This window comes from Ailuropoda melanoleuca, chromosome 4 (genome assembly GCF_002007445.2).
Source record: "Ailuropoda melanoleuca isolate Jingjing chromosome 4, ASM200744v2, whole genome shotgun sequence".
Taxonomy (NCBI): Eukaryota; Metazoa; Chordata; class Mammalia; order Carnivora; family Ursidae; genus Ailuropoda; species Ailuropoda melanoleuca.
In genome coordinates, this window is record NC_048221.1 from 52,152,879 (window position 1) to 52,180,286 (window position 27,408).

The 27,408-nt window shown below is 39.7% G+C and overlaps 1 protein-coding gene across 3 annotated transcripts in view; it reads right to left on the bottom strand.

The window, feature by feature from the left end:
* RAF1 (Raf-1 proto-oncogene, serine/threonine kinase) overlaps positions 1 to 25,418 on the bottom strand; it is a 78,910-nt gene extending 53,492 nt beyond the window's left edge. The window contains exons 1-2 of one of the 3 annotated variants that reach the window (XM_019801842.2): positions 25,281 to 25,418; positions 8,451 to 8,503 (exon numbers count right to left, since the gene is read on the bottom strand). The gene's annotated coding sequence lies outside the window, so the exon portion shown is untranslated. Of the gene's footprint in view, positions 1 to 5,556; positions 5,699 to 8,450; positions 8,504 to 25,280 lie in introns of those variants that run through there. The other 2 variants (XM_011227520.3, XM_019801843.2) reach the window with 2 other exon arrangements.
* Between the last annotated feature and the right edge of the window lie 1,990 nt (positions 25,419 to 27,408).

A 27,408-nucleotide genomic window follows, 5' to 3' on the forward strand; every position in this document is an offset into this window, starting at 1 on the left:
TACTTTTTCTTGCATCTAAGAGTCCTAAGAAAAAACATTTCTATCCTTAAGAAGTAAAGGTATGAAGAGCAGTCACTCAAAAAAATATTTGCTAAATAAATGAACAGCAGCAGCAGCAACAACAATTTGATTGCTTACTACATTCTGGGGACCAAACTAAGCACTTTCTATCAATTACTTAAGAAGCAGAACAGTTAGTGGAAAGAGGAAAGGTACTGGATTTGAAATCCAGCCTCACTACTTATAGTCTTATCTACACTTGGGCAGCTTACTTTTAAACTACCTGGGTCTCAGATTCCTCAGCTATAAAATTAAAACAGTAATAGTCCAAACAGTACCGAATCACAGTGAAGAATAAATAAGATAATGTACGTAAAGTATCTAGCTTAGTGTCTAGTACACAGCATTCTGAAAGTGAGCAAAAACTGTGCACCTCTTCTATTACAAATTTTTCAGGTGGGAAGCTGAACTTACTCAGTTTGGGTGGGGTATATTATGCTCACTAGCAAGCTTAAAAACTAGAGCAACATTTAGTAGCAGGTATGGAGGTTAACTTGAGACCTCTGAGAGTTTTAACTTCTGTTAACCTCTGAGAGTTCAACTTGTGAGAGTTTTAGTGAATTCAAGAACTCCCAGAAACTGAATACAAAATCTTGTGCATGTGCATATTTACACCTTTCTGGGGAGTGTCCTTAGCTTCTATCGATATTTGAAAGCAATGCATGATCCATAAGTAATTAAGTATCTAAGAGAAGGATCAGCAGCAATTAGAAACCCTCTGACCTTTGCTCATTTCTGACTTGCCGCTTTATATGCCCNCATTTGAAAGCAATGCATGATCCATAAGTAATTAAGTATCACTAAGAGAAGGATCAGCAGCAATTAGAAACCCTCTGACCTTTGCTCATTTCTGACTTGCCGCTTTATATGCCAGTAACACAGTTTTTAACAGTTCAAGTATATATACCCATTATACTTTTATGGAGACTAACAAATTAGATGGGGGATACATATATATTATTTAACTGTAGTAAAACTATACACTCTACTGTAAGGTAGAAATATTACAATAAAGAGATACAAATGAGACAGAGGAGCACATTCTAAAACAAAGAAAACTGAGACAATGGTAGGGAGGAGCTTATTTCAAGAAAAAAGACACTTAGGGGCGCCTGGGTGGCACAGCGGTTAAGCGCCTGCCTTCGGCTCAGGGCGTGATCCCGGCGTTATGGGATCGAGCCCCACATCAGGCTCCTCTGCTAGGAGCCTGCTTCTTCCTCTCCCACTCCCCCTGCTTGTGTTCCTTCTCTCGCTGGCTGTCTCTATCTCTATCAAATAAATAAATAAAATCTTTAAAAAAAAAAAAAAAGAAAAGAAAAAAGACACTTAACTATTACTTGATATAGGACTTGACTGCTCTGAACTGTAAGTTCCCTGGGGGGAGGAATCAATCTTCAGCTCCTTCACCTTGCATGGGACCTGGCAGAGTAGGTACTCAAACATAAACTGAATAAATAAATGGATGAGCAGCTCAACCAGTACTTAATGACAAATTTAATTCACCTGGCAGCATACTCTTTGCACTGATTTTCCTAAGTACAGGCTCCCAGATATTTGAAGTGAATTACAGGTGGTTTAGGGGTAAGCTGGGTGCTACTATTTAAAAGTTTTGAGGTTGCAAGTAACAGAAAACTCAACTAAAATTGCATAAATAAAAATAATTTACTGGGTCATTTAACTAATAAGACCAAAGGTAGAATGGCTTCAGGAAAGCTTGGTCCAATGATATCACTAAAGATCTGGTTTCTTCTGCTTTCTTCTCTCTGCCTTCCTTGGTGTTTTTGTTCTAAGGCTAGCAATCCCCCACCCCAAGCCCTAAGTATCAGTGACTGCAAGCAGATTTTGAGAGCTATGTGCATTCTCATCTAAGTCTAAGAGGTAAACAGCATTTCTCAAGGAAGCCCTCTGGAATAAGGAACCCCCAAACATGACTTCACATCTCACTGACCTTCAGTGAGTCACTGTGAGCAAATCATTATGTCCAAATGTCTGGGCTTTAATGATTGCTTTAAACTAACCAAACTCTCCCCTAACGCTAAGGATGAGGTCAATGTCATTAAAACTGAATGGCTGTGGGGCACCTGGTGTCTCAGTAAGTTAGAGCGCCCATCCTACTCCTGGTTTCAGCTCAGGTCACAATTTCGTGGGTCATGAGATGAGTCTCTCATCAGGCTCAGCAGGGAGTCTGCTTGAGATTCTCTCCCTCTGCTCCTCCTTTCACTTGTGCATGCGCGAGCACACATGCTATCTCAAATTAATGAATCTTAAAAACAAAACAAAAAACAAAACAAAACCCAAACTAAATGGCTTTATAATAGGGAGTAAGGGTTGACAGTTCTTCAGAGAAAAATATGGGATACAGTTACCATGAAGGGGGGGGGGATAGAAACAAGTGTCTACTTCAGTCATTTACAGGTAACAATTACCAAAACTCAAGGGATTAAAGGAGGAACTTAGAGAAATATCCTTAAATTGGGCATATTCTTAAATGGTACAACCAAAGGGCACCTGGGTGGCTCGGTTAGTTAAGCATCTGCCTTTGGCTCAGGTTATGATCTCAGGGTCCTGGGATTGAAGCCCTCATTGGGCTCCTTGCTCAGCGGGGAGTCTGCTTCTCCCTCTTCTTCTGCACCACCCCCACCCTCATGCTTGCATGTGGGCACCCACAGAGCGCGCTCTCTCTCTCTCAAATAAATGGATAAAATCTTAAAAAAAAAATGGTACAACCAAAATTCAGGTAATATATTTAACTTCAAGTTTCTCAAACACTGACATTCTTCATACAACACCCACCCATGACAAATCACGCAAGCAACATGGGTCTTCTTAAGCCCTTGTGGCTCTGGTCTCTAGCAAATCTCAGGGGACGATCCTTGGAAGACTAAAGCCTTATGAGCAGGCAGGGGACATGGTATCAGAAGTTCTCTTGTTCAGTTGCTTCTCTGGAACACATCTGTTACGAGGACCAGGGAAATAAAAATTCCAAGAAGTGAAATATGAGATATAATAAAAGTGACTTGACAGATAAAGAAAAACAAAACCCAGCATCTTCCAGGCAACTACCATGAGTTAGGCCCTGAGCATATATACAGGTGTTTGTTCCCTATTTCATTTAATCCACATAACTCTGAGGAAAATGTTCTTTGTTTCAATTAAGGATAAAACCTAAAAAAAGTTATGTAATTTTGCCTTAAATGAGTTTAAATCTAAACTATGCAACCTAGACCATAAATAAGTCACTACCTTTTTGGATCTCAAGTTACATCTCCTGCAGAATACGGAGTTCAGTGAGGTGACCTTTATTGACCTTTCTAGCTTTAACATCTTACCATGATTCTAGTCATGATAACCTAACATATATTAAATTTTCTAATATGGAACATGCTTCCCTAGTTTTCCAAATAAACTGTCCTCCAACATCCCCTTTTCAAGTGTATTCTGCCCTTCCCCGTCATTCTTCCCTTTGCTCAGCTTTATGGTTTTCATAGTATTTTACACCATTTAATAGAATACTTTGAAATTATATTAGTTATGCCTACCCAATGATTAACATCTGCCTCCCCACTAGATAGTATGCTCCAAGAAGCTAAGTTCAGTTCGTCCTTATAACCCCATCACCTTTAACAGTGTCTGGCATCAGAGAGCCTTTGTGGCTCAGTTGGTTAAGTGTCTGCCTTCAGCTCAGGTCATGATCCCAAGGTCCTGGGATTGAGCCCTGCACCTCAGGCTCCCTGCTCAGCAGGGTGTCCACCTCTCCCTCGGCCCCTCCCCCCTCACGCTTGCGCACTCTTGCTCTCTCTCTGAAATAAAGAAAATCTTTAACAACAACAACAACAACAACAACAACAACAACAATGTCTGGCATATAGCAGCAGGTCCTTAAGACGGTTCTGGCAATAAGAGATGCTGGAAACTGGGTCCAATGAGTGCGGAGCTCTAAGAAATCATCAGTGCAGTCATTTATGAAACACACTATGCTAAGGGGCTACACTCTAAAACTAGAACACGAGACAATTACGGAATTCTACCACTGCAGAATATGCACAATACAGCCGTTGACTGGAAGTCAGCTAAACTCACATAAGAGCTCATCAGACAGACTCCAAACAGACAAAAACCAGCTGTTAACACCCAACTGAAGCCATTATGGAATTCTACAATGCTGGAGTTATTTCCAAAGTTTGATTTACTAGTGTTGTTTGGCATTTCCCTTCACAGCTGTTTTATTTTAAAAATAAAACCAAGCACCATTCTTGTTCACCTGCTCTGGCACATGGAACTAAACATTTTCCACCTACACAAATATCCACTTTGTCCTAAATACACATCGCTGAAAATAAAAAATAGTTTTAAACCACAGTGCCCCTACTAAAGAAAACGTAGAACTGTGTTTTTAAACATGCATAAGATCACGTAGAATGCAAAAGAATGTCTAGAAAGAGAACAATTTCAAATGGGGGAGTGGAAAGAGTTCAGCTTAAAGAAAATGCAATAATCCCCAAATATACTGGGTACATGTCCCAAAAAAAGAACCCTTTCTTAAGCATAACCATACAATGCTAGTTATAGTTTAGATTCCTGGATGTTAATTTAACATGTTCTTCATATACATACGTTGTCAACTACAAAACCAACCAGACATTCAGTAAAATTAAGGAGGAAAAAACAATTTCCAGAACGTGCAAAAGCTAAAATTTGGGGAAGCTGCCACATTTTCACATCTTGCTTGCAAATGATTCTCTAATTGGATAGTAGTCACTACTTTCTCTGTATTTCCTGTGGTTCAAATACCATAGGCCATAATAGGAGCCCTAAGAATGATTCTTCATTTTAGTAAAAGGATAAAACCAATTTCTCTGTGACTAAAAATAAAGGACTGTTGAATGTCAACAGTTTTATTGGCCAGAGCTAATTAGCTGATTTCTACAGTTCAACATAAATTCCTCAAACTCCTTCTTGAATAATTGAAAAATATAGGAATGTTACGAAAAACTTATCTTTTACAGTAAATTCACGTTTTTTAAAAAATCAGGAATACAGAGGCGCCTGGGTGGCTCAGTTGGTTAAGCGTCTGCCTTCGGCTCGGGTCATGATCCAGGAGCCGCGAGATCAAGCCCTGCACTGGGCTCCCTGCTCAGCGGAGAGCCTGCTTCTCTCCCTGACGCTCACACCACTTGTGCTCTCTCTCACGCTCTTTCTCTCTCAAATAAATAAAATCTTTAAAAAATAATAAATAAAATCAGGAATACATTCCTGAGGGTTTCCAGGAGCACACACCAGTACAGCCAATGAGTTTTCTACTATATGCCAAGCAGAAACATCTGAAGACAACGGAAGCAGGAGGCCAGTGATTTTCATCTCCTTACACTTTCCAGGAATAAGATTAACTTTTTAAACATCTAAACGTTGGTAAGGCAAGGTATAAATTCTCCCCATAAAACTGCACTTCTGTTCTCAGGCAACAGATCAAATGGCTATTAAGAGAACAGCACCTACCACTCAATCACTGCCCTTCTTCAGCTCTGTTGGCGAAGGCAAAAAGCTTAGTAACATTCCAGAGAGTCTGCGGAGTTCTGAGAACTGTTCCCACAATTCTCATGCACCCATCTACACAAAGCACCATGTAGCTGAGAAACCGGTTACAGCAGGTAACACTCTGGGTATGTAAACATGTTAAGGATCAAACAAAGTAAGAAGGTAGTAAATACAGGGGCCATACAATGTTTGTGAAAAAAAATTTTTTTTTAAATTTTATTTATTTATATGACAGACAGACAGCCAGCGAGAGAGGGAACACAGCAGGGGAGCGGGAGAGGAAGAAGCAGGCTCCAGGGGGAGGAGCCCGATGTGGGACTCATCCCAGAACGCCGGGATCACGCCCTGAGCCGAACGCAGATGCTTAACGACTGCGCTACCCAGGTGCGCCCCTGTGAAAAATTTTAAAGAAATCACATTATTTCCTAGTACAATTCCTAATAAGCCGTAGAGAAGTGAGCTTAGAAAAAACTTGTATGATTTATTCTGATGCTCATAATCCAGGAGAACACCAGGTTGTGATAACGGCACAATTTTAAACTCAACACATTCATTTCAGCCTTCTCACCCTTGTGGCCTAGCTCCAGCAATAATTTCAGTGTATTGCTGCACTCAGAAGTATTTCCAAAAATCATGTCAGATTAATAAAACATAAGTTAGAAAATAAACTTTTCAAAAGCCCTGGGAGGGTCTTGTTGTTTCTGCATTTTGAATTTAGCAGATGGTATAAAAAATGTTTTGAAAACAAGACTATGGTTAAGGCACAAGATTATTAGGGAGCAACACATACAAAGTACTTTTAAGTAGCCTCAGGACAAGTCAAATCTGAAACGACTATAATTATGAAAATGTAACTACCAGTACTTAGGGTATACTTTGAAGTGATCTGAGTCCTCTGCCTCAAGGTCCATCTCCCACCTTAAAGCCTAATCTGAGGCATAAGTGTTTGTCTGGAAATGCTACTCTACCAACTTCTGGAGATGGAGACTAGAGAGCTCACTGAACACTTCTCATTGATTATCTTATGACAGCTCCTCTGCTAAAAGATGGGGTTAGATTCTGTTGAACCATGGTAAGAAAAAATCAATTTTAACAATCCTGATTAAATCAGGAGGTTTTCAGGAATTCAGCATACAAGAATCAAAAAGTCTGAGCGCCTGGATGGCTCAGTTAGTTAAGCATCTGCCTTTGGCTCAGTTCATCATCATGGGGTCCTGGGATGGAGCTGGGCTCTCTGCTCCCTGCAGAGTCCACTTCTCCCTCTTCCTCTGTGCACCCCCTCCCCCAGCTCGTGCTCACTCTCTCACTCTTATCTCAAATAAATATTTAAAATTTTTATAATTTTAATAATTATTAATTTTAATTATTTATTATTAGCTATAGTAATATATTAATAAATTATTATACATTAATATATCAATAAATAATTAATAAAAATTAATTATTTACAGCAAGAGCTTTAAAATTCTACACATTAATTTTAATTATTGGTTATTAATAATAAATAATTTTATATTTATAATATAAACATATTTTTAAAAAATAAAAAACAAAAAGTCCTAAAACTTCTGCCTAAAGAGTCAAGAAGCAGTTGGGCAAACCTGGGGTTAAAGCTTTGTTTTACCTCTCCCTACCGTGGCCAAGCCAATGTGCCAAATATATCTTACTGAGATCACACACACACACACCCCAAACAATGTAAATACTTCACCCACATTTTAAATTTTCCTCTAACAATCAGACATTCCGAAAAATCTCATTTTTTAGTTCTTCAAATACTGTCTTAACATTTCACTTAAAAATATTAAAGTGGTAGAGCAAACATACCTAAAGCAGCCAGCATGCTGGTGTTAAACGAGGTTGTAAGAACTTCTTAAGCAATCTACCTAAAATCTAATTTCTGAGAAAGCAATGCATTCTGTATGGTTGAGACTAATTTCAGAAAGTCTACCTCAGTCAAGAGAACTTAAAATTTGACAAGCTTCACAGTTTATTCAGCTCTCCTCTCCATTACCTCACAGGATTGTTAGGCTAAAGCAGGTACTATTCCTCTCTTTTTTAGATGAAGAAAATGTGAAATTCAAAAGGCTTAGTCACAATTTAAAAGAAGCAAAGCAAAAAAATGTTCAAATCCTCAGACTGTAAATTCCAACTCTATTACAACACACTGATTTAAAAAATAAAAAACAAAAAATACTTAGGGGCGCCTCCGTGGGTTAAGCATCCACCTTTGGCTCAGGTCGCGATCTCAAGGTCCTAGGATTATGCCCTGTGGGCATCTTGCAGCAGAGAGCCTGCTTCTCCCTCTCTCTCTCTGCCCTTCCCCGCCCCACGTGTGTGTGTGTGTGTGTGTGTGTGTGTGTGTGCGCGTGCGTGTGCGTGCGCGCGCGCGCGCCGCTCTCTCTCTCAAATAAATGCTTGGAAAAAATAAAATAAAAATACTTAGGGGCGCCTGGGTGGCACAGCGGTTAAGCGTCTGCCTTCGGCTCAGGGCGTGATCCCGGCGTTATGGGATCGAGCCCCACGTCAGGCTCCTCTGCTATGAGCCTGCTTCTTCCTCTCCCTCTCCCCCTGCTTGTGTTCCCTCTCTCGCTGGATGTCTCTATCACTGTCGAATAAATAAATAAATAAATAAATAAATAAAATCTTTAAAAATCTTTAAAAAAAAAATACTTAATGTTGTTACTATAATACTACTTTGAAATAAATACTGTTTATAAGGAATGCATCAAACCTGTATGTGAAGACAGGAAAATACATACCATGCCTTATATAACACAAGCAATTTACTCTTCATATTTAAAAGATTTTTACTTTATTTCTAAATTATTAGTGATTTCATTTAAATTCATTACCTTAGAGCAGTTGTATTTCTACTGCTTTTTCTAAGTTGGCCTTTCTTCTTATCCTTTAAACAATATAGAATAGAGAATATATCAGAAATATAATCTGTTATTCAGAAAGCTCTTATAATCTGCAACAAATGGATAGGAATTTAATACAAAACAGTGAAGATTACATAGATTTCTAAGTCATTCTTTTTTACATTCATTCCAAAAATGTTCTCCCCAGAACTGGTAATAAATGCACATTAGATAAAATCCCCATGTAAGTAGAAGACTGCTGAATTATAAACCATGACTCACTAATTCTGAATATTAGTCAATATAAAAGAATTCCTATACATCAAAATAACCTGGGCACTACTCTAGAGTTCTGTTATAATTTTATCTAGCTGCCTTGAGTTTCTCTGTTTTGAAAACAGAGAGGAGGAGGAATGACAGCAAGAGCTTTAAAATTCTACACATCTGGCATAAATGACCTGACTTTACTAAGGTGCCTGTATTTTTATTTTTATTTTTTTAAGATTTTTACTTATTTCCCAGAGAGAGAGAGAGAGAGTGAGAGAGCGAGCGCAAGTGGGGGGAGGAGCAGAGGAAGAAGCAGGCTCCACGATGAGCAAAGAGCCCAATGCGGGACTCAATCCCAGGACTCCTGGATCATGACCTGAGCGAAGGCAGACGCTTAACCGACTGAGCGACCCAGGCGTCCCATAGGTGTCTGTATTTTTAAAGAGCCTTTTACTTACTGTCATCTAAATTTAAGATTTACTTGTATTTCTTTCTCCTCTACTGGGCAGGTTTTTTAAGGTGTAAAGGTTAAATAATATATGGAAAGCACATAGAGTTAGCCTGAGATAGAAAATGTTACCCATTATCATTTGTTATCTAAACAATGGTGGTTCTATTGATTATAATAATCAGGAACTCTTCTAAATAGCCCTTAAACCTCCAGCCTGAGTTCAAAGCCTAAAGCTCTTAACCACTATGCTATACTGTGTTCAAAACTTAAGCCCCAAGTTCCAAAGTACAGATCAACTGTGAAAGACCTTGTTTAGCTCTCACATTAGTCAGAATAACACCAGCTATACACTATCTTATTCATTTGTTTTTTTGCAAAGTGTCTCCATATTCCCAGAGATCTTCTGCAGAGCCTGCATGGGGCAATTCTGGATACTTTACCCATTAGCCTATTTTGGACTTGTACATGACATCAACACACTGCTAAATTACCTACAATTAACCAACACAACTTTTTTGGAAAATATTTTTCTGCTTGGATTTATCATTTCCTCAAAAAGGTTATTTTTACTTTGTCAGGATAGGAGAAATAAAATTTAATATCAAAGATAAGAGATAATAACCCAAATGCTGGGGCGCCTGGGTGGCACAGCGGTTAGGCGTCTGCCTTCAGCTCAGGGCGTGATCCCGGCGTTAAGGGATCGGGCCCCACATCAGGCTCCTCTGCTATGAGCCTGCTTCTTCCTCTCCCACTCCCCCTGCTTGTGTTCCCTCTCTCGCGGGCTGTCTCTATCTCTGTCAAATAAATAAATAAAATCTTTAAAAAAAAAAAAAATAACCCAAATGCTATGTACAACTTATGACTTAATGTGTAAGAAAAATATAAAATATCCCAATTCACTGCTCTTTAAGTAAAATATGGGTAAAAGTAGCTCTATTAACACTATATGGTATACAGCTGTATTTGAAGTATATGTCGTTTATATTTTAACCAGTAAACTAATTCAAGTAATCTAACACTTAGGTATCTTTCTGATAAATCAGAAAATTAGAAAATAGACTGGGAACATAAAGCAGGAGAAATGGTAACAATGAAATAAACGAAATAGTTCATAATTTTTAAAGCCCCTAATAGCCATTCTGATCACAATACAATTCCAAAGATGTGTCTCTACTCAGCTTTAATTACTTAATTGTATAATGAAGCTTTAAAATAAAAGCCAATCAATCATTTTAGGTATCTTTCCACTATGCTCATTTTTCAGAGAATTATCTATTACATAAAATTCCAAGAATCTTCTTTTTTAAAGACTTTATGTATTTACTTATTGATTTATTGAGACAGAGTGTGAGTGAGCAGGGGGAGGGGCAAAGGAAGGAGAGAGAGACTCTCAAGCAGACTCCATGCCCATAGAGGAGGCCAACCCAGGGCTCAATCTCAAGACCCTGACATGATGACCTGAGCCGAAATTCAGAGTCGGACATTCAACCGACTGAGCCACCCAGGCACCCCTAAAATTCCAAGCACCTTAAACACTCTCATAAGAACTGGCAAAATTAGCACAGAAAACTTTCCAAAAAGAGAAGTCCCCTCCATTATATGATAAATGTTTAAGATAAAATACCAGGTGAGTACCACCAACCACTCCAAGCTTTACATTAAAGGCTTCAGTGTAGACTCATAATCATCACCCTGTGCTTGAATAAACTGGGTATGCTTTACACATAAGATGTCTCCCAGAAGTTTATGAAACACTGATTAGTGGGGAAAGAGAACATTTTAGAAAGAATTTTTCTAAAGTGTTATTTTAAACTAAATCCCTAAATCAAATATTGAAGAAAAGTTTTCACAGATAAAGTATCAGCAAAATGGTTCATTATTGTCTTACAAAAAAAGTAATGGAAATAAGTATTTCCACTTAGGTCAACAAAAGTTAAGGAAAGAAAACTCTTCAAAGGGGCTATCTCTGAGGGTTCTATGAAAAATGAGTACTTGGAGAGGCAAATTAGCTTAAGACTTGGATCTCTGCCTTCAATAACTTCAGAATTTAGTTTAAAACATAATACAGGGATTAGGAGGGGTCAATAACATAAGGTCTGTAAGAAGGAAATAAAACTACCATGGATCATAAAGAAAATTATGAAGTGGAAGGCATTCCCAGAATTCTAACAAAAACACTAAGTCTGCATCATACACAGGCACTAAATTTTAGGGTGAAGACAAGGTGTAGGATGAAGTCGAAATTGCCGTGGAAAATCCCTTTAATCTCTCCCTAAATTGACGGGCTGTATTTAGGGTATTTATGTCTGTCTTTCTTCCTCTTTAAAATAAAGATCATAATTTACCTGTATCATCAGGCTGTTGGGAAGATTAAATGAATTAAGGTCAGCTCTTAAAAGAACATGGCAGGTAGCAGTCAACATAGGTAGGCTATTATCTATAAGTCTCTTTTTTTTTGTTTTTAATGTATCTTTAGACAAAAAAGCACACTCAACTGTGCCACAAATTATAAGGCTTGTGAGAATTGAGAATGACAAAAGATCACTTTTTTCAAATGCAATAAAAATCTCACAAGAACATATACTCAGTATGAGTAATGGTGGCTGAAATTGCCTGCACTATTAAAAAACTTATTTTTTTTGGCAGAGCGAAAACATAACTGAATATTTTAAAGTGCTTATATAATGCAACTTCACTATTTATTTCTCCTTTAAGCTCATTTCTTTCTTCAGTCAAGCCCTGGTCCACCTGAGAGATCGGGTGATCAATTTTGCATGATTTCCCCAAGCTTCCTTTAGTAAGTGTTTTGTTCTTTTTACTATTATTATTATTATTATCATTATTATCATCATCATCATCATTCAATTGGTCACACAATCCTGGGGAAAAAAAAAAATCACCCTCACATAGAAAAAGTTTCTGCTGACAGACATGGTCAAATACTTAAAAAAATCAAATGTCATCTCATCCAAGCTAGGAAATAATATGTCTAGTTTGGAAAAGGCTTAGGTTACAGTTTTCCAACCAGTCCAAAAGGGCACTCTGATGCACTGCAAGGTGGTATGTGTGTCAATATTTTGAGTTTCCTCACTCCTCTTTCTCAATTTCTGACCACAAACTGGCAACTTCATCAGATGACTGGGTAGCATAAAGGCACATGAGGAAATGGGACACTTTACCCTTCCAAAAGTTAGCAAGCCAGGGCTGCCCAAGTTTAGAAAAGATTCTAACTTTTTAATTAGTTTAAAAATACAAGTAAAAAATCAGCTAGTTCAAAACAGTATGTTAAAGCAATCAGCCCCACAGTAAAAGACCTCTAGGAACAACTTCATTTTTAACTCTTGCCACAAATTAGTTTTTCATTATTTTTCATTTAAAGTCACTTTATCTTGAACTCTTTTTCAGTCCAAGTTTTACTTTTCATCTCCAAACCTGTCAGTTTCTTTATTTAGGCAGTAACTACTAATTTTAAAATGCACAGACCCATTTACAAAGTGTACCAAAATATACAACGCACAAATAAAATCCGGTTTAGGGATGAACACTCTGATGGCCATGTAATAATGAGGTAATAGCTGCAGTCAAAGGGGTAGGAAGGGAAACAAAAACCAACCAGATATCTCACCCTGCTAATACCTGGAAACACTGACTTAACTTTGTATCACTATATTAATTTATTTATAATTTTATTTTTTTTTAGATTTTTTAAAATTTTTTTATTTATTCGACAGAGATAGAGACAGCCAGCGAGAGAGGGAACACAAGCAGGGGGAATGGGAGGGGAAAAAGCAGGCTCGCAGCAGAGGAGCCTGATGTGGGGCTCGATCCCACAACACTGGGATCACACCCTGAGCCAAAGGCAGACGCTTAACCGCTGTGCCACCCAGGCGCCCCTATTTATTTATAATTTTTTTAAAATGTAAGCTCTATGCCCGATGTGGGGCTTGAACTCAAGACCCCGAGATTAAGGGCTGTATGCTCTACCAACTGAGCCAGCCAGGCAATCTTGTACTGCTAATTTCTAATCCACATAAAAGGCATGAATTTTAGTGGCAAATCTTGCATAATCAACAAATAACTTAAAAAATAGCATTTTGCCTTCCTCAAGAATAAAGACATGAAATATAAAATAAATAAATCCACTATTCTGCACACTGGCACAGGCAGACACTGGAATTTATCCTTGAGATAGGAGGCAGTTCTTCATGTTTACAACTTGGCAGAACAATTTCAAGAAGTAACCATCTGATTCAGTCAAATCTCCTATAATTCCTTCCAGAGTCAATGGCTCTCATATAGAAAAGATTTCCCTAGTGTTTAGTGGTATCCCCAAAGGTACCCAGCTTGCTTGCTTTAAGAACTTTTTTAAATTACAAGAAGGTACCTATAAAAATCTATACTATCTTTTTTTTTTTCAGAAAATATTCTAAAGCAACTTTTTAAGAATAATTTTCTTGGGGCGCCTGGGTGGCTCAGTAGTTAAGCATCTGCCTTTGGCTCAGGGCGTGATCCCGGCGTTATGGGATCGAGCCCCGCATCAGGCTCCTCCGCTGGGAGCCTGCTTCTTCCTCTCCTACTCCCCCTGCTTGTGTTCTCTCTCTCTGGCTGTCTCTCTCTGTCAAATAAATAAGATCTTACAAAAAAAAAAAAAAAAGAGTAATTTTCTTAAAACAAGAACATGTGCACAAGTTTTCCCTGTAATTAGACCATTAATTCATTAAAGCTCTAAATTATACCCAGATACTCTGCCACAGGATTAAAAAAAACATGAAAATGTAACCTATGTAATTATATACTAAAATATGAATGCCTTAAGGAAAAGAACTATACGTATTTCTTACATCTTGTTATACTTCGTCATCCAGTATAGTACACCTTACATAAAATTAGGTGCTCAAGTACCTGAATAAAATGTTAATGGAGAAAAGATATAATTACAATATTATCCTAACCTTTTTCATGGACACTAAATCACTATCTACCACATAAAAATATCTAAGGAACCAGATGCTTTTGTATATACTGCAACCAGGCATAGAACTGAGAGAAAAAAAGAATAAGGAGCACTATTCAGTCAACAATTTCTAAGAATTGAGTGCCTGGGTGGCTCAATCAGTTAAGCATCTGCCTTCAGCTCAGGTCAGGATTCCAGGGTCCTGGAATCAAGTCCCACGTTGGGCTCCCTGCTTCTCCCTCTGCCTCTCTCTCTCTCTGTCTCTCATGAATAAATAAATAAAATCTTAAAAAAAAAAAACCCACCACAATTTCTAAGAATCTACTTTCAACTGCTAGCTGCTATGAAGAATATAAAATTCAGAAAGACACTGACCCTTGCCTCCCAGAAGCTTTTAAAGTAGAAGAAAAGAACCATCATTTACTAAAGATTGACTGTGTGCTAGGCATTGTGCTAAGAACTTTCATGATTACAAGCAGTCCTACAACAAAAGGTGGCAGCCGTTGTGGGGGGAGAAAGGGGGTGGTGACTTTTTTTTTTTTAATTTTATTTTATTATATTGTGTTAATCACCATACAGTACATCCCCAGATTCCGATGTAAAGTTTGATGCTTCATTAGTTGCGTATAACACCCAGTGCACCATGCAATACGTGCCCTCCTTACTACCCATCACCAGTCTATCCCATTCCCCCACCCCCTCCCCTCTGAAGTCTTCAGTTTGTTTCTCATAGTCCATAGTCTCTCATGTTTCATTCCCCCTTCTGATTACCCCCCTTTTCTTTATCCCTTTCTTCCCCTACCGATCATCCTAGTTCTTATGTTCCATAGATGAGAGAAATCATATGATAATTGTCTTTCTCTGCTTGACTTATTTCACTTAGCATTATCTCCTCCAGTGCCGTCCATGTTGCAGCAAATGTTGAGAATTCGTTCTTTCTGATAGCTGAGTAATATTCCATTGTATATATGGACCACAGCTTCTTAATCCAGTCATCTGTTGAAGGGCATCTCGGCTCCTTCCATGATTTGGCTATTGTGGACAATGCAGCTATGAACATTGGGGTGCATATGGCCCTTCTCTTTACTACGTCTGTATCTTTGGGGTAAACACCCAGTAGTGCAATGGCTGGGTCATAGGGTAGTTCAATTTTTTTTTTTTTGAAGATTTATTTATTTGAAAGAAAGAGAGGGAATCTGAAGTGGACTCCTCACTGAACTCAATTTCGATCTCACAACACTGAGATCATGACCTAAGCCGAAACCAAGAGTGGGTTGCTCAACCAACTGCACGACCCAGGCACCCCTTAAGAAAACTCTGAAATTGGGAGCGTGGAGAAACCTTTCCCAATAGTACTTGAACTAGAAGGGGTAGCATTTCAAAAGATAGATGCAGAGGTAAGACAAAAGCCAAAGTGTATCCAGGGAGTAAGAGTAGAGGAAAAGTCTGGAAACAAGTCTGATAAAGAATAGTACAGTCTTTTACTTTTTACACAATTTTGTTTTCCTTTTATTTTAAATCTTCATATTTAATGACTTTACAAACACATCCATTACAAATAGCAGCCCCTCCCCATCCTCAGTACCCTCTAAAACTTTTACTCTACCTTATTTTTCTATAGCACCTAATGTTTTTTAAAATCCCTTCTTTGCTTTACCCTTCCCTTTCTTCCCTCCATCTAACCCCACCAAGTAACCTATGTTAACAACCTCCAATTACTTTTTTGGTATCTTCTCCATGCTTATAAGCCCTGTATACAGATGTCATATGCGCATGCATACACAGGCTTTTTGTAATAATTTGTATTTTCCAATCTATTAGTTTTTTAAAAGATACACTAATTACAGGGGCACCTCAGTGGCTCAGTCGGTTAAGCAGCCAACTCTTGATTTTGGCTTAGGTCATGATTTCAGTGTCCTGCGATTGAGCCCCATGTGGGGCTCCGCACTCAGCAAAAGGTCTGCTTCAGAATTCTCTCTCTCTCTCTGACTCCCGACCCGTGCTCACGCACAAGCGCTCTAAAATAAATAATCTTGGGGCGCCTGGGTGGCACAGTGGTTGGGCGTCTGCCTTTGGCTCAGGGCGTGATCCCGGCGTTATGGGATCGAGCCCCACATCGGGCTCTTCCGCTATGAGCCTGCTTCTTCCTCTCCCACTCCCCCTGCTTGTGTTCTCTCTCTCGCTGGCTGTCTCTATCTCTGTCGAATGAATAAATAAATAAAATCTTTAAAAATAAATAAATAAATAAATAAATAAAAATAAAAAATAAAAAAAATAATCTTAAAATAAAAAACCAAAACACTAATTATAGATACATGTTCATGGGGGGAGGGGGTGTCAGAAAAATATGAAAAAACACAAAAAAATAATAACCTATAGATGGCCCTTGCCAACATTCGTGGACATATGTATCCAATCTTTTCTATACATAAATATATACTTGTAAATATTTTTCTTTATAAAGATGAGATCTTTGTGTATTAATTTTAGTACTCGACTTTTTTCACTTAATAGAGCTTATCTAACAGGATTAACTGAAATCATCTTTCACTACTTGGCAGAATACACTTTAGATTAAGAGGATATAGGATATAAAGAAGGTAACTACACCAACTACTACTTGATACTAGCTTATCAAAAAAATTTACTCTTTTCAAAAAAGATGAGTCATTAGTTGTGTGATATCTCTTTGAAGAGGATTATGTACAAATACATTTATAAGGGTGAAAAAAATCCATCAGATGCAAATATAGTCAACTTCTAAGTTTCTTGTTTGCTCATTAGATTTAATTAGCAGTAACAAAAAAGCCTAGCACCACTTCATATCCATTAGGACAGTCATTATCAAAAACAAACCAAAAACGGAAAATAACATGCATTGACAAGGATGTAAAGAAATTGGAACCCTCATGTATTGCTGGTATAAATATAAAATGGTGCAGTTGCTGTGGAAAACAGTTTGGCAGTTCCTCAAAAAGTTAAAACCAAATTACCATATGACCCAGCAAGTCCACTCGTAGGCATACACTCAAAAGAACTGAAAGCAGAGATTCAAACAGATACTTGTAAACAAATATTCACAGCACCATTATTCACAACAACCAAAAGGTGGAAACAACCCAAGAATCCATCAACAGATGAACAGACAAAACACCTTACACACACCCACAGGAATATTATTCAACCATAAAAAGGAATGAAATTTTGATACATGGTACAATATGGATGGGCCTTGGAAAAACATTAAGTAAAATAAACCGAACGCAGTATCAAAAATTCTGTATAATTTTCCCTTATATGAGGTACTTGGAATGAGCAAATTCATAGAGAGAAAGTAGAATTTACCAGAGATAAATAGGAAGGAATGGCAAGTTTTGTTTAATGGGTACAGGGTATTCTGTTTGGGTTGATGAAAATGTTCTGGAAACAGTGGTGATGGCTGCACAATGCTGTGAATGTACTTACTGCCACTGAATAGTACACTTAAATATGGTTAAAATGGTAAATTTTATGTATAGTTTACCTGCCCCCCTCCAAAAAAAGCGTAAGGGGCCCATTTCACACTGTCAGCTAAATATGAGTCACGAAGGTTATGATCTCTACGCTCACAATTCACAACTGCACTCTAATTCCAGTCCAGACTAACGTGAAGGAAGGTAGAATTATCACGTACGCCCTCACGTTCCCTCTGGTTAAAATTCTCTTCCATGTGTAAAGCCTATGAATGCAAAGGAAATAGCCAGTATGACAAGAGCATGTGGGCCAGTGAATAAGGGAGCTGCTAAAGCAGGCAAATGTCCTCATGGAGCTGGCAGTGAGAACTCAGAGCAATCTACAAAATGCCCCATAGAGGGGGAGGCTAAGCAAGAGGACTCCTTCAACAGATATCCGAAGTTACAAAGTTCTGAGTTTGAGTTGGTAGTAAGTATATCCACTTAATAGTAAGCATTTGCGGGGCGCCTGGGTGGCACAGCGGTTAAGCATCTGCCTTCGGCTCAGGGCGTGATCCCGGCGTTACGGGATCGAGCCCCACGTCAGGCTCCTCTGCTATGAGCCTGCTTCTTCCTCTCCCACTCCCTGCTTGTGTTCCCTCTCTCGCTGGCTGTCTCTATCTCTGTCCAATAAATAAATAAAATCTTTAAAAAAAAAAAATAGTAAGCATTTGTGTGTTTGTGATGGACAGGAGAAAGGAACTAAGTCCACAGGTGATTAATCTCTGAATCTCCACTCATTCAGTTAATGTTTGTTATATAATCAAGACAGTTTTAAGAACTGGAGATTTATAAATGAGAGTAAGATATGCCCCACCTTTAAGGAACTTAAGTCTAGCCAGAGTTGGAGGATATCTATACAAAAAATTCAATTCAATTAACACTATTTAGCACCTTACACTCAACAAATTGGCTGCCATCAGGTGTCAGCCATTATGCTAAACTCTGGGTAGTCAAAGGTGATTAAGATACAATCTTCTAGCGAAAGGAGTAAACAAATACTTTCATATGTGTCACAATAAATACATATAAAATCTATAGTGCACAGTACAAAAAAAAGGAAATCATTTAAATTTAAATAGAAGGTCTTATAAAACCTAGTACTAAGTGCTGAAATGTAGACTCAACACTTTCACTGAAACACACAAATATGGTCCCTCAGCCTCTCAAAAGGAAAATTTTTTACAAATATCAGTAAATAAGGAATTGCATATGGATCAGGAAGCATTAATTTCAGTTTATGATCTTTTTTTTTGAGACAGCAAGAGAGGGAACACAAGCAGGGGGAGTGGGAGAGGGAGAAGTAGGCTTTCCACCGAGCAGGGAGCCCGATGTAGGGCTCGATCCCAAGACCCTGGGATCACAACCTGAGCTGAAGGCAGACGCTTAACGACTGAGCCACCCAGGCGCCCCTTCAGTTTATAATCTAACGGGATAATAAACTCACAGATTACATGATAGAGGCCATAAGAAAAATAAATGCAAAGTAAAGTTTTAAGGCGGTGCTCAAGGAAGGAAATAAAATAATGAGTGAGAAGAGGAAAAAGAGATCAGGAAATGATATTTAGAAGACGGCGTTCAAAATGGCTCTTAAAAGAGGAACAGATAAAAGTGAGGAAATTGTGTCAATCTCTCCTCATTAGATAAGGTCGCTGAAGGCAGGAACTTGCCTCATTCACACTGCACTAAGCTCACTAGCCTGCGCCTACATAAGTGCTTAAAAAAAAAAACAAACGACTTTTGAACTCCACCAAAGCTAGTATGAGGAATCTACATTAAGCAAGAACTATGTTTAGTCTGGTAGGCAATGGAGACTTTTGGAAGATCTTCGAACAGAAGTAAGGCCAACACACCTACATTAGAATATTATTATCATCACAAAATAGGATACATAAGGGGCACCTGGGTGGCTCAGTAGGTTAAGCATCTGCCTTGGGCTCAGGTCATGATCCCAGGGTCCTGGAGTCGAACCCCAGACGAGCCCCACAGCAGGCTCTCTGCTCAACAGGGAGCCTGCTTCTCCCTCTCCCTCTAGCTCCCCCTGCTTGTGCACTCATGCTCTCTCTCTCTCTGTCAAATAAATAAATAAAATCTTTACCAAAAAAAAAAAAAAAGGATACATAAAAACCCCATTATTTCCCTCCATGAAAGAAAGCTGAGTAGGTGGGGAACAAAGGGAGAGGTAGAATTACTCTGCACAACCTTACTTAATCGGCCTAAATTTCTGTATCCTTTTAATTTTGTGGCATGTGACAGTATTATCTATTCAAAAAATTAATAAAATTTAATTTTTAAGAATCTGCACAGTAAGAGTGAATCCGACATCAATGTGGAAAAAGCACTACCATGGGAAGAAATAAGAAAAAGGAGTTCGTGTCAGAGGTTCTAAGAACAGTCAAGGCAAATAGTAAGCAAAGCTTGAACTAATCTGGAGAAAAAAGAAAACGGCTGAAAGAAGCTCAAAAATGTAGTTGTCAATGGAATCTGACAGCAACTGAATGTCTGGGGTAACATAAAGACCCACACCATGAATACAATTAAATAACTTTATTAAATGTACTCTTCTGGGGCGCCTGGGTGGCACAGCGGTTAAGTGTCTGCCTTCGGCTCAGGGCCTGATCCCGGTGTTGTGGGATTGAGCCCCACATCAGGCTCTTCTGCTGGGAGCCTGCATCTTCCTCTGCCACTCCCCCTGCTTGTGTTCCCTCTCTCCCTGGCTGTCTCTATCTCTGTCGAATAAATAAATAAAATCTTTTAAAAAATAAATAAATAAATAAATAAATAAATGTACTCTTCTATTATAAAAGCAACACATTCAGAGAAAACAGAAAGTATAAGAACATTGTCCTTATTTCCACTGTTTAACAACCACTGCTAACATCTACATGTATTTTCTCCCTATGTGTAGGTTTTGAGATTTTTTTTTAAACAGCTTGAGATGTAATTCACATATCATACAAGTCACCACCTGAAGTGTACAATTCAATGGTTTTTGTCATATTCAGAGTTGTGCATCCATCTCCACAATCAATTTGAGAACATTTTCATCACTCCCCCAGAAAAAAACCCTATCACAGTGGCTGCCCATTCCCCACTCCCTCCAGGCCCCGGCAACCACTAACCTACATTCTGTCTCTGTGGACTAGCCTATTCTGGACATTTCAAACAAATGGAATCATACAGTGTGTGGTCTTTTATGACCGGCTTTTTTCATTTAACATGTTTGCAAGGTTTATACATACTGGAGAATGTATCAGTACACCATTTCTTTTTATTACTAAACAATATTCCACTGTATTTTTTATACAACTGCAATCATTCCAGATACACAATTTTGTGTTCAGCATTTTCCATGTCATCAATGCTTCATATAATCCATATTTAATGACAAGTACAGTGCCCCATCAAGTGGCTGTAGCACAGTTTACTTAATCATTTCACTACTGCAGACATTTGAACTCTTTCCAGTCTTTTCTATTGTAAACAAATTCTCTTAAATGCAAATGGCAGCTCCTTTCTGAATGATCTTCTGGATCCAGAGAAATGCCTCTCCTAGAAACTTTGAGCTTCCTAATGAGATTTGCCACAAAGAACAAAAGTCATATACTTCCAGGGAAAATTAAGGATTTCATCTCTCCCAAACCCAGGTCATGGACAGATGTTAAAAGCTATCCATAGTTGAAAAGGATGCCTCAGAAATACCTAGATTAAGACCTAGCTGGCTTAGTCGGTAGAGTTTGCGAACTCTTGATCTCAGGGTTGTAAATTCGAGCCCCACGTTGGGTGTAGAGATTACTTGGGGGGGGGGTAAGAAAAAAGGAATGAAAATTCACAATTTTAAAGACATATTAACACAGTTAAACATTAACTAGCCTGGCTCTTCCATCAGAAAAGTACAGGGATGGAAAAAAGTAAACACTGTCCAAATGTAATGCCTAGTATTAAGTAGCTTCAAAGAAATCAAACCACTTTTGCTTTCCATAGCAGGATGGAAGAAAAAAAATAGAAGACCTTGATTCCAACAGTAAAAATGTACTTATGCTTGTTACTGTATGACAATAAATGGAATCCAACAGGTAGAAAGAGGAGGAAGAGGACACCAGTAAAGTCCACAAAGTCCTCACTAGCATTTAAAAATACTGGGTCCCCTAAAACATTGTCATTGCCTGCTGCTTTCCATTAGTTAACCGAAAATACCAACAATCTCAAAATCACAAAGATTTTAAAATTTGAAACTAGCTTTAGGGTTGTTAATCCCCACCCCCTAAGATCACTTAGAATCTGGTCTAAAAATAAAACTATGTGTCAAGTGTTCCTCAAGAAAAAACTATGTACACTGATTGGAATGTGAAGCAATTAACACACTTTGGGAGTGATTTGCCAAAGAGACTTGAGATAGCCTGGGCCAAAACCAATAACAAAGAAAGAACACCCACTTGACATTTTCCTTGGTTAAACTGAGATTTTAGGAGCAATTTTAGAAGAAAGGCTAAAAGCTCTGAAGTTAATCATGAAAACCATTGAGAGCTACACAAGTATTCTGGGAGAAATAGAGGAACAAAATGATTCAACCACTGCAAAATAAAAGATGAAAACTTTAATATGAAATTAAGGAATTTTCACTCCACTTTTAGGGCAAGAATAAAATACCCAGCCATTACTATCATGAGGACGATAGGCAAGGTAATTTAGCCCTATACCAGAAATACTGAATTGTAACACAAATATCTAGTGTTACATTTAGCAACCAGTTTAGCAAATAGGAATTTTTAACCATCCATACACACACACACACACACACACAATATGACAACCTCAAACTCTATGCAACCTCATCATAAATAAGTCCAATGTTCCTTGGTTTTCCAATTAACTTAGTCAAAGTGAGCAATTTTCCAACTACAGTTTTAAAGAAATGACTTCCATGACTTGTACAATTTGAAAAACAAAAAACCTTTGCAAGTTCCATTTTATGGTTTCATAAACACCCTACTGTCACAGAGTCCACTGCCTTTCAAAAGCAATATTTAAAATCCTCCTCTGCAAGTCAACATTAAGGCATGCTGTTTGGCTAACAAGCTCCTCCCAAGACCAGGATTATTATGTATGGCCTATTATGTTCCTAACATGCAAACAAAAGCACTCCCTCATGTAACAGTTTTCTATTTTTAGGCAGGTTACTAACAAAGTTTTATCTGAAATTAGAATGTAGTAGAACCATACATCTACCACTAACAACCTACTTGAAATTGTAATTTAAAGTTATTAATTGTATTTTCCATTTAATAAGTGACCTAGTATTTCTGGAAAACTCAAATTTAACTTCCAAGAAATTGTTGTTTAAACCACCTCCTTTGGATTTCACAAACGGCATGTTTTAAACTAAACACAACTAGTTTCAGAGCAGTTGTAATACAGTACTTGATGTTTAACCATTCTCCATTTCAACTTTTAGATACTTTTCATCACAAATGACCAGCTTAATCTGTTTCCCTGTTTTCTTCTGCTAACCCAAATCCCACAAAATATGTTCTAATGTATTTCACTCAAGCCTTCTACTTTGAAGGCTTACACTTTTCAACTGCTGACAAAAGTTTTAACAAGGCTAAGCAACCCCACTACAAATTTTAATCACAAACACCACATACCTAAAAGATAAGCTTTTCCAGCAGAAACACTAACAGGTTTATTTTCCCAAGGACTCAGTGTTCAACTGGGTCAAATGTTTCTGGTGCATTTTAAACAGCTTAGCCCTTGAAGTGATATGGGTGAAAACAAGCCATAAGTATCTTAATGTTCTTCAGTGGCATATAACCATCACAACCCAAGAAAAACTCAGGAACTGCTAGCTGAAGTCGGTTAAGACCATAATAATCACTTTAGCATAAGCATTAATCACAACAATACAGCAACTTGGGGTAAATTATGTTTAGAGAGCTAACGACTTTACAACAAAACTGGAAACCATGGAATCAATGCAAAGGAAGTTTACTATATACAACACACTTAATAAATTAAAAATACTTTCAGCTGTTTCATATAATCTCCCAGTTTCTACACGACTGGGGAGCGTGGTTTTTATTGCCAAGAGCCATTTAAAATACAGTATTAGCAGCGTGCACTACATGCATAAAGTCAACATTTCGGTGACCAAGAAAAACCTTAGAAAAATCTTTTACAAGAGCACCTAGGAATATGAAGTTCAGTTCATTCACCACTGTGTAAGTGCAAAACATCTGACATAAAGCACTTATCAAAAATGTTCTTAGATGGGTTAACACAGTGAATCTTTTCAATTACCATCAGCTTCAACATCATCAGGGGGGAAATTAGTTATCAGCAAGAAAAAATCAGAATATTCATATTCTAATTCATATTCTGCAGTCCAACAATCCAAATTAAATCAACTAGTTCACGCTCTCCAACAAAGATACTTCACTTTTCTTTTAGACCCTCATCTCTCACCACTTCCTTCCTGCACCCCAAACTCATCCCAAATCCTGCACGTCTCTTTGCCTTTGTACCAGCGGTCCCTTCGGCTTATAATGCTCTCCCCTCCTCCTCACCTGGTAAGCACTTCTTACTCAACAGTCCAAAACTGGCCGCAAAAGTTCCCTCCAGTGTTCAGGCTTCCTCAACTCCCCCAAGCAAAACTAGCTGTTCCAAATTCCCACAACACTCGGTGAGTCCATCCTTATCACAGCGCATTGTTTTCACGCCTTGGTGGAAAGAAGAGCAGGTTCCCTCCACTCAAAGCGCAGAAGACGAAGCAAGCAGAAATACTCCATGAACGTGAGCTGAATTCATCCCTACTTAGATTAAACGACCCTCTAGGGCCCGGTCACATCTCAAGGAGGCACAGGGGATCCTAACATTCTTCCCACCAGAGAAATGAATACCAGAGGGCACACCCAGAGCTCTGAAAAGAGAACAATGAATGAACACAACCGCCTCTCCTCTCATGATGCCCAAACTCCTCTTTCTGGGCATCGACTAGCTCTGCAGAACCTCTGCAGCTGCAGAACTGAAGCGTCCCGGCGGCTCTCACTTTACACAAAGACAGCCCCGGATCTTCATTCCAAAGCATCCCAGGGCCAAACCTCAGTATACGCATCCCAAACCTTTCATTAGTAACCCACAGAGTCCCGAAGCCCAAGGCGAGGCCCCAGTGCCTTTGTGGTCGGGCACTGGCCCACTTCCTCCTCTCGTCCCCGATTCTTTTCGTCCTCCCCGTAAGGGTGTCACTTGCGTGACGGACTCGGACAAGATGCAAGACCGGGACCCCCTCCGCGCCCAGAAAGAAAAGGAATTAGTTCACCTGAATGACAACATAGATACGGGGCAATTCTGGGCAATTTTTCCATTGCCAAATATAAGGAATGTGCACCGAGTGCAGGGGTGGCGCTAGCACGTTTCCCCGAAACACAAGGAAATTTGAGTGGGGATGTGGAAACTCGGCTCGCCGGCCATGACACCGGGCCCCAGGGCTCCCGCCCGCCCAGCGCCACCCGGGGTTACAGAGGCCTGGCCCGGGCCCTCCCCCGGCAGCCGCAGGGTCGCTCCATCAACGCCGCCCAGCCCCGGACGCCGGGGAACTCTGCCCCTTCAACCTCGCCGCCCGGATCCCCCGGCAGCCAGGGCACAGCCCTGCCGCCTACCTGAAGGAGCCGAGCCGCCGTGTCCCGTCGTCCGGCGGCGGCGTATGGTCCGCTCCTCCTCCCCACGGCGGGTGAGGGAGCGGGAGGCGGTCACATTCGGCGCGTCCCCAGCCCAGGGGACGGGGCCCCGGGCAGTCCCCGCATCGTCGCACTCGCGCTCCGCGCCTCGGGGCACACGCCCCAAAGCCGGGCCAGCTGGCCCTCTTCCGGGCCCAAGGAGAGCGGCAGGAAAGCCTTCCCGTCTCACGCTCGTCCTCGTCTTACTCCCGCCATCTAAGATGGCGGCCCCAACGTCCGCGACGAAGAGACTCTCGGGCGGCCCCGGCAAACGAGCCCTCCACTCGGTGCTCCTCCTCCCGACCTGCGGCGCCACCAGCTCTCTGCTTCTGCGCGAGCCCGCCTGGCAGCGGACTTCAAACTTGGTTCGGGCATCTATCACTCTAGCCTGAACTCAGGCCCCGCCCCCCAGGGAGGGGGCGTGGCTTCGCAATGTCACTCGTCGCCATTTCGGAGCCGTGAAGGCTGTGATACCGGTACTGGTCGGCGCCTGGCAGGGAGGCTCAGTAATCGAGAAGGGTCGGTGTTCGGACTCCCGGAAGGGTCCAGGGCCTAGCAGCGAGAGGAACGCCAGCCTGCCAGCATCACAGGCCCGGAGATAACCAGACTTACCGGAGGACACACAGGATACTGTATATAGCTTTGGCGCGTCCTGTCCTTAGGCACGTCGGAATTCGAATCGCCACTCAGCCACTTACGGGTTGTGTGGGAAAGCCCCTAAAGATTCCGTTTTTTAAAAAAATTTAAGTCAGTAATCTCTACACCATACGTGCGACTCGAACGCAGGACTCTAAGATCAAGAGTCCTATGCTCTGAGCCAGCCAGGCACCCCGACCATAAAAGTTTTCTGAGCCTCACTTTCCTTATCAGTAAATTAGGGGACCTTTTCCCCCCATCAGACTGGCAAAAAGTTAACAGGACTGATAATATCCAATCTGGTCCAAAGTATATGAAAACCTGCTCTGTACCCTAATTCAGCGCTGGCAGGAATGCTTATGGGGAGGGCAGTTTGGTGTTATCTACTGACATTTTTTATGTGTATACCCCTCGTGCCAGCAATTTCGCTTTTAGGCACTAATTTTAGAGAAATGTGTACCCATAGTACAAATAGGCATGTGCTAAGATGTTTTTTGCCATATTGCTTGCATTAGAGATACACTGGAAAAGATGTGAGTTAATTAGAAGACTTTAAACGGTGCTACATCCACAATATGGGATATTATCTGTCTTAAAAAGATTGCGGTTATCGTCTCTAGTCATGATCCTAGGGTCCTGGGAAGGAGCCCCGTGTGGGCTCCCTGCTCAGCGGGGAGTCCGCTTCTCTCCCAGCTTGTGCTCTCTCTCTCAAATAAATAAATAAAACCTTAAAAAATAATAATAATAATGAGCAGGATCCATGTACTGATTTTTTTTAAAATCCAAGACATTACATTTTTTTGTAAGTAGAACATTTTTATGGTATGATGCTATTTATTCAAACACAGGCACACAAAACTGCCCAATACCATGTACAACATTCATTTATTTAAATATTTATGAGAGCCTGTTGTGTACCACACATTGTTCTGGTTATTGGGAAATCTACAATCAAAAGTCCTGCCTTCTAGTGATGAGAGAATAAAAGAAAGCATAAATAATAAATTCAGATAGTAATATGTGCAGTTTATAGAAAAATGAAGATGAAGCAATGTGAGATAAAGACAACTATGTGAGGATCAACATGGAAAAAAATTCAGAGGAAAGACTGGAGGACATTGAATATAGAAGATCCATGAGAGTTGTTTTTCTTTTTTTTTAATAGGAGTAATAGCAGTAATGTCTACCTCACAGGATTTAATGAGATAAAACATGGAAAGCACTTAGCACAGAGCCTGGGGGTTGAGACTTCAGTACCTGGAGTCTGACTGCCTAGTTTCGAATTTGGACTGCCACTTCCTCATCTGTGACTGAGATAAGTCATTTAAACTTCAGTTCCTCAGTTTCTTCATCTGTAGAGAAAACATGAATAGTATCCACCTCTTAGAGTTGTAAGGATTTAGTGAGTTTAAGATGTAAGGCACTTGGAACAGTG